The 6,169-nt window shown below is 41.8% G+C and overlaps 1 pseudogene; it reads right to left on the bottom strand.

The window, feature by feature from the left end:
* Nucleotides 1–850: 850 nt before the first annotated feature.
* Nucleotides 851–1,232, bottom strand: LOC112642894 (protein kish-A-like; annotated as a pseudogene).
* Between the last annotated feature and the right edge of the window lie 4,937 nt (nt 1,233–6,169).

Genomic DNA, 6,169 nt, shown 5'->3' on the forward strand with positions numbered 1-6,169 from the left:
CCTAATCTCGCGGGAAGAGGGGTGTCCACTTTGAAACTTTCCTTCTGGCTTCGCGGGTTTTCCAGTCGCTCTTGTGCTCCCGGGATTGCGGAGGCCCGCGACCGCCGAGCCTCCACCGGCAGGTGTCCGTGGGCCGGCGGCAGGAGGCCCACGACGTCTCCTCCACCTGCGCTCCCCGCAGCAGCGTGGCTTTATGCGAAACTGTCACTAGTGCTTTTTCTTTTTTTTTTTTTTTTTTTTAAGTACTTATGAGATTCTCAAGAGTCTGTGTGACCCTTTCATGCGCTTGCCAGTAAATCCTGGGAGATACTCTCTTTTCCGGACCAGATGTTCCATGTTAATGATTTGGAGATTGCTGTTTGGTTTTTTGGGAGTTTTTTTGGTTTTTGTTTTTCCTCATTCTATAAGGATTTATCATTCCCAAATCACAGTGAAAGAAACTTGGGCAATGTGCTAATTTTGTTTTCTATTATGCGCCTTGGAGATACCGCACTAAGAACTGGTATCTAAAAAAAAAGGCGGGGGGGGGGGGACACACCTGGGTGGCTCAGCGGTTGAGTGTCTGCCTGCCTTTGGCGCAGGGCGTGATCCCAGTTACGGGATCGAGTCCCACATCGGGCTCCCTGCGAAGAGCCTGCTTCTCCCTCTGTCTGTGTCTCTGCCTCTCTCTTTGTCTCTCATGAATAAATAAATAAAAATCTTAAATAAGTAAAAAGAAAAGAAAAGAACTGGTCTCTGACATAAAGCAATAACATTGCAGAATGTAATATTGTAGTTACAGTACTGAGGTTGATTGCTACAGACGTATTAAACTCTGAGTATTAAATGGTAACGTCCTATTTATATAGAACATTGGTCCAGTAACAAAACTGGAGAAGAGCAGCTGGAAATTTATCTCATTCAATGTTCAGAGATAAAAGGGTTAACCATGCATTCCATTATTTTCTGTAGGTAAGTCCTTTTTTCATACTGAAATCCGATGGCAATTAAATTCTGATACTTTTCCAAGCTACTGCATGAAGAGGATGCTGAAAGCCATCACTATGCAGCGCACTGCGGCATAAGGACTCCCGTTCACCAATTCTGGCGCACTTCCAAAATACACCAAACAATCCAGTTTTACTTCCGTCCAGGAGGCTGGGTACCAAGGATCGGATATAAGCACGGGTACATATAAGCAGCAAGATTACAGTCAACAGACTGAAAATTGAAAATGGCACAATGGCAGACATAGTGAGGCCGGTGAAGCCCCAGCCACATCACCCTGTCTGGCCCTGGGCTGAAGAGGCCTGCACACACACACACCTCCCTTTTCGCTCCCTGTTTGGTTTTTGCTGTTTTGTAGCACAGAAGAAAACCTACTTATTATTTCACTGTTCAAAGTGAGATTGTTGTTGCACTGACAAAAGTAAAAACAAAGAGGCAAAACCAATATTTGCCTGTATATTAGGTTTCACCATATATTTAAGGAGCACGCTTTTTGCGCCTCCCTATGTTTATGTTCACGTGTGGAAGTAGATAGACAATGAGACCAGCAGAGGGAATAGACAACGATTTTCTTTTTCAATACTAAAAAGCAGGATACGGGGGTTATAATATAACAAATAAGGGCAGAATTAGTAGCAAATGTATCAGTTACAATAATAAATTGCTTAAACTCATCCATTTAAAAACAAATTCTTCGATTCATTAGGAAAGGAAACCCATTATATTATTAGACAGTAGAATTCAGGGTAAGAAAAACTACCAAAAGGAATAGTCATTTTGTATTGTTAACAGTATCATTTATATTAATATATTAATAAAGATACTACTTTATTTTTCAATTAGAGAAGTAGCTCATGACCACATCAGCATTGTGTAAAAGAAACAAAAAATGCAAATGTTCCTATCTGCCCAGGCCTTTTCTTAGAGCATGCGTCCTGGATCGGAATTTTGCTTTATCTCTCCTGATAATGCAGAGCCATAATGCACCATCTAGTTCAGACACATTCTAACTGCAGACTACTTATGGAATTTCTCATACTACTGTACACTTGTTTTAGCTTCACTTAATTTGGCAGCAGTTTGTTTTGTGTTTTGGAGACTTGTCTTTAGCTGGACTCTTTAGAGAATTCCCCCTAATTTTCATAAAATCAGTTATCTTTGCATTAAAAAGGAAAAAAACATTTTTTTAAAGATTTTTTAAAATTTTTATTTATTATGATAGTCACACACAGAGAGAGAGAGAGGCAGAGACACAGGGAGAGGGAGAAGCAGGCTCCATGCACCGGGAGCCCGACGTGGGATTTGATCCCGGGTCTCCAGGATCGTGCCCTGGGCCAAAGGCAGGCGCTAAACGGCTGCACCACCCAGGGATCCCAAAACATTGGTTTTGAGAAGAGAATAGTCAATGAACCATTTTTGTTTTTGCGTGCTCTTCTGTAACTCCCAAACATTTATAATTAGAAACAAACAATAGTTTCTATGAAAATAAAAAAAACTCATCAGAGAGCAATATCCACAAATGCCTACCGTTATGTTGAGTTCTTGGGAAGGCTTTTACCTATACAATCTCATTTGATTTTCATAATAACTGAGACTTAAGGCAGGCCATTTATTGTGGTAAAAAATTATGTAACAAAATTTGCCATTTTAAGCATACATTAGTTTTTATAATTAAATTCAGTAATTATGTGAGAAGTTTAAGGATAAACATAACTGACTGTAAATTCAACAGGAGAAAAGTGTGCAGGTGTCATAGAGAGTAGCCTTGTGTTCTGAGAACTCAGTGTACCCTCAGTCCAGGTTTTATGGGGAGACAGAGCACTGCTGAATTCTGCAGTTGTTAATGAAAGGCTTGGTTAGAAGAGCTTCTCTAAGCATTCATTCATCATTGTGCTCCTGTGAGACTAAAGTTCACAGAGTAGATTCACAGATGCAGAACTGCAGGTCAAAACTTAATGCCTTTGAAATGGTGACAGGTCTTGCCAAACTGCCATCCAAAAAAGGAATACAAATTTTCCATTATCACCAGCAGGGTGAGAGAAGCCACTTTCATACACCCTCCTAGTCCTTGTTATCAGCTTCTCAATTTTTGCTTTACTCTGTTGAATAGAAATGGTATCTTGTTTTAACTGTCCTTAATGACTCCTACAGGTGACTGAGTATATTTGAGTATGTTTATTGGCCTTTTCCATTGTTCTCTGAATTGTCTGTTCTTATGACTTTTTTTTAAAGATTTTATTCATTTATTCATGAGAGGGGCAGAGACATAGGCAGAGGGAGAAGCAGACTCTGCAGGGAGCCTGATGTGGGATTCAGTCCCAGGACCCCATGGATCAAGACCTGAGCTGAAGGCAGCCGCTCAACCACTGAGCCACCCTGGCACCCGCCTATGACTTTCTTTCCATTGGGTTGTTTATATTTTCTTGATTTGTAGCAGCTCCTTATACATTTTGGATATTAACTTTTTTTTTTTAAGTAGACTCCACACCCAGGATGGAGCCCAACACATGGCTTGAACTAATGATCCTGGATCAAAACCTGAACTGAAAAAAAAAAAAAAAAAAAAAAAAAAAACCTGAACTGAGATCAAGAGTTGGATGCTTAACCAAGTGAGCCACCCAGGCGCCCATGGATATTAATTTTTTAAATGTGTTTGCAAATGTTTTATTCTACAGTATAGTGAGGGGAGGCAAGATAGGATGCTGATTATCCATATGGGTACTGGAACCCAACTGCCTGGATTTGAATCCCAACTTTGCCACTTCTTAGTTGTGTGATCATGGGCAAGGTACTTAACACTATGTGCTTTGGTTTCCGTATCTGTAAAATGGCATCAACCACAATACTTACCTCATCACGTAGGATTGTTTTGGCATGTTATATCCTCACTTTATGAGGCTTAATGGTTAAATGAACTAAAGAGCTGGGAACAATGCCTGGTGAAAGGCTGATCCTGAATGCTTACTGTTTGCCACATGCTTTCTTACTTTGTGGTATATTTTTCCATATAAATTTTTCTTTTTCTTTTTGTAGAAAGGTGGTCAGTTTTTTTATTTATGAAAGCTGAATCTTCTAGATGTTGTGTCTTATAACTAGAAAGAGGTACACTTTACAATGAAATGGTAACAATTGTGAACCACTATGACCTGGCCACCCCAATACAGATTTCCTCCACTATCTGAAAGTAGAGTGTGCCTATGAAACCTTTCATAAGCCTAAATGGAGTAAAGCAAGGAAGCAATTACCATCAATTTACATGGAAACTTATTTAGCCTTCCCAGATGCCCAAAAATAACCTTTCTTAAGCTTTCCTGGTATCTTAGGACACATCTTGCTAATGGATGCACAAAAAAAATCAAAGTAGAGCACAGATGCTCAGACACAGTTCAAAGGGCTCATAGCTGATATTGCAATGCTGAGAGTAGTTGCCAGGGCAGGAGGTTGGCAGGTCCACTTTAGTTGTATGGGATGCCTGCTGCCTCTATAAAGGCTTGCTGCAAAACAAATGCATAAGGCAATTTTCACTTTTTTCCCCATAAAAGTGAAAATCCTCTTTCATTTTACTGAGTGCTATTCTCACTTTTTTTTTTTTTTGGATAAGTGGCCTAACACAAACTTTCTCAAAAAGTGGAATAGAAAAGTGGGTTTCTGGGCAGCCCGGGTGGCGCAGCGGTTTGGCGCCGCCTGCAGCCTGGGGTGTGATCCTGGAGACCCAGGATCGAGTCCCACATCAGGCTCCCTGCATGGAGCCTGCTTCTCCCTCTCCCTCTGCCTGTGTCTCTGCCTCTCTCTGTGTGTCTATGAATAAATAAACAAAATCTTAAAAAAAAAAAAAAAGAAAAGTGGGTTTCTGTCAGAAACCAGAGTTCAGGTCCTACACCTTATTTACTATTCTGTAGGAGTGAGATGTAACAAATATATAAGGAATCTGAAAATTACATCATTAGGTTGGTTTATAATACTGGTTCTGAACTCTGCGCTCAGCCAAAGAGGTGCTGCCCCCTGAGGTGGCCATTGGCCCATGTTGTGGTTGAGCCCTGCGTAAACTACTAGCCCGAACTGAGATATGCTAGTGTGTAAGATGCATGCCGAATTTCAGAGATTCGGTGTGAAGACAAAGAATGCAGTATCTTTTTTATAATTTTGTATTAATTACATGTTGAAGGGATAATATCTTGGATCTACTAAAATATATATTAAATATTTATTATATACTATATACGCTGAATATACCAAAGTATATTTAAAAAAAAATTGGGGGCAGCCTGGGTGGCTCAGCAGTTTAGTGCCGCCTTCGGCCCAGGGTGTGATCCTGGGGACCCGGGATCGAATCCCACGTTGGGCTCCCTGCATGGAGCCTGCTTCTCCCTCTGCCTGTGTCTCTGCCTCTCTCTCTCTCTCTCTCTGTGTGTCTCTCATGCATAAATGAATAAAATCTTTTTTTTACAATTTTTTTATTGGAGTTCAATTTGCCAACATATAGCATAACACCCAGTGCTCATCCCATCAAGTGCCCCCCTCAGTGCCCGCCACCCAGTCACCCCCACCCCCCCACCCACCTCCCTTTCCACCACCCCTAGTTCGTTTCCCAGAGTTAGGAGTCTCTCATGTTCTGTCTCCCTTTCTGATATTTCCCACTCTTTTTTCTCCTTTCCCCTTCATTTCCTTTCACTATTTTTTATATTCCCCAAATGAATGAGACCATGTAATGTTTGTCCTTCTCCGATTGACTTATTTCACTCAGCATAATACCCTCCAGTTCCATCCACGTGGAAGCACATGGTGGGTATTTGTCATTTCTAATGGCTGAGGAATATTCCATTGTATACATAAACCACATCTTCTTTATCCATTCATCTTTCGATGGACACCGAGACTCCTTCCACAGCTTGGCTATTGTGGACATTGCTGCTATAAACATCGGGGCGCAGGTGTCCCGGCGTTTCACTGCATCTGTATCCAATAAAATCTTTTTTTTCTTTTTTGTATCCAATAAAACCTTAAAAAAAAAAAAAAAATCCAGTCGGGGCTCCGGGATTTAAATCTGAGCCCGGGCAGGCCAGCCGCACTTTGCCCCGCCCCCCGAGTCAGCCCCGCCCCCTCGGCGTCAGCCCCGCCCCTCGGCGTCAGCCCCGCCCCTTGAAGTCAGCCCCGCCCCTCGAGTCAGCCCCGCCCCGCCCTG

The sequence above is a fragment of the Canis lupus genome, chromosome 38 (assembly GCF_003254725.2).
Source record: "Canis lupus dingo isolate Sandy chromosome 38, ASM325472v2, whole genome shotgun sequence".
NCBI classification, from domain to species: domain Eukaryota; kingdom Metazoa; phylum Chordata; class Mammalia; order Carnivora; family Canidae; genus Canis; species Canis lupus.